The sequence below is a fragment of the Macadamia integrifolia genome, chromosome 6 (assembly GCF_013358625.1).
Source record: "Macadamia integrifolia cultivar HAES 741 chromosome 6, SCU_Mint_v3, whole genome shotgun sequence".
Lineage (NCBI taxonomy): Eukaryota > Viridiplantae > Streptophyta > Magnoliopsida > Proteales > Proteaceae > Macadamia > Macadamia integrifolia.
In genome coordinates this window covers 20569499-20571496 of record NC_056562.1, presented here as the reverse complement: position 1 = coordinate 20571496, position 1998 = coordinate 20569499, and the positions used below count along the sequence as shown (strand labels likewise).

Sequence of the window (1998 nt, the reverse complement as noted above, 5' to 3'; positions counted from 1 at the left end):
TTCGGCCCTTTCTTCTTCTTTTTTTTTTTTCTTGCAAAGAAGTTGTAAAGAAGAGGGCGCGTAGGCTATTGGAGAGGGGAAAACGTGGGGAGGAGGACGGTGCTCGGTGGAGCTTTATGCGGCTCGTGATACCATGTTGAAATTGTATATTGACATTCACTTTAATGAATGTACAATGGTGCTCTTATATAGAGATTACAGTTATTGAGTTATAGACAAACTCTATGATCACATGTGGGAGACTCAAACTCTAATAGTAATGGGGTAGGACTGTTAACATATGTGAGTAATGGACAGAAAGTCTATTATCACATGTGAGAGTCCTATTCCAACTCCGCTGTCTCATGAGATAGTCTTGGACTGCAAGTAGTCTCTAGAGTTTGTGCTCACTGAAAATGCGTACAATGTAGGAGAGGTTGTTGAGTGTGAGTATGACTCTAGAGGTTAAGTTCGAGTGGGACGCTAACTGTCCTGATACAACTGAACAAGGACCATTTCCAATAGAAGAAGCATTTGAAAGCTTCTGTAATGGAATTCATGCTTTAGGTCCATTCTTTGATCTTGTTCTGGAATATTGGAATGAGAGCTTGAAGAGGCCTGAGAAGATACTATTATTGAAGTATGAAGAGTTGAAAAGAGACCCAAACGGACAAGTGAAGAGGCTAGCTTCTTTTCTTGGAAGGCCTTTAGTTAAAGAGGAAGAAATTGATGAAGTCTTGTGGAGTTGTAGCATAGATAGGCTTAAGAACTTGGAGGTGAACAAGAATGGAATAGACCCTTGGGTTGGAGTTGCTAACAGTTCATATTTCAGGGTTGGTGCTGTTGGTGACTGGAAGAACTACTTCACCACAGAAATGGGAGAGAGACTCGATCAACTCAGCCTTGAGAACTTAGAGGGATCTGGCCTTGATCTTGAGTTATGAAAGCTCCAAGTACAATACCTACGTCCATGGTACCATGTAGTAAATCTAATTATAAAATGGGTCAGGAAAAATAATTGAAGAGCTATGTAATTGAAGAGACATGCGGGCTTTCGTGTGGTTTCGTGTGTGACAGCTTTTTATTATATCAATGTCGTTGCTGTTGTTGTTGTTTTTTTTTTTTTTTTGTTTAAATTTTATCATATTAATGTTGTTTTTACATATTTATATTTGGTCTCATTTCGTTTTATGAGATTTTTGGTCAGGCTGGTCCATGTAGGGGTGTCAATTTTAGGTCTACACTGATAGATCTGAATCGCCTGGCGAGCTTAATTGGAAAAACTCAAAATCGGCCTGCCCCATTTATTAAACGTGCCAAGCCCAAAGCAAACCAACTATCAAGTGGTCATTCCTAGAATGAGGTCTCATTAATGAGTCACCTGATTGAGACCGACCAATTATATGGGTCAGACTCCAGAGTAAGGGGAAGTGAATTATATGGGGGTAGGATTGGTCAAATGAGGGGGAGGGAGAGAAACAGAAGATAAAATGGAAACGAAAGTAGTAGTAGAGGTGAGAGAACTGGTCCTGGACAAAGTTAAAAATATTTTCAAACTAGAACTAGATCCCAAACATATGAAATACCTCAGCTGTAATTTAACCCAAAAAAAAAAAGGAATAAGGAAGCTGTAAATGACTAACTTGGGAGATCTGATGGACTCAGATTCAAACAATACTCCACTGTTTTTGATGATGGGGGCAAAGCTAGTGGCAGCTACTTCTGCTCCCCACTCTCCTTTATGGAGTCAATATGTCACATGGTTCTGAACCTCTGGACATATCGCATAAGGATCTGTTCATCATTCACATTCACCCATTAATTACAAACATGGTAAAACGAGAAGCATGGGAAGTTTTGAGGAAAGGAATATTGGAAGTTCAATAATTGTAAGAAGAAAGTTTTCCTTCACCCAATGAAGGAAATTATATGGGTCAGACTCCAGAGTAAGGGGAAGTGAATTATATGGGGGTAGGATTGGTCAAATGAGGGGGAGGGAGAGAAACAGAAGATAAAATG

General features: G+C 39.6%; 1 pseudogene; it reads left to right on the top strand.

Annotated features, from left to right (window-relative positions):
• Window positions 1-923, top strand: part of LOC122081229 — an 11482-nt pseudogene extending 10559 nt beyond the window's left edge.
• The last annotated feature ends 1075 nt before the right edge of the window (window positions 924-1998 follow it).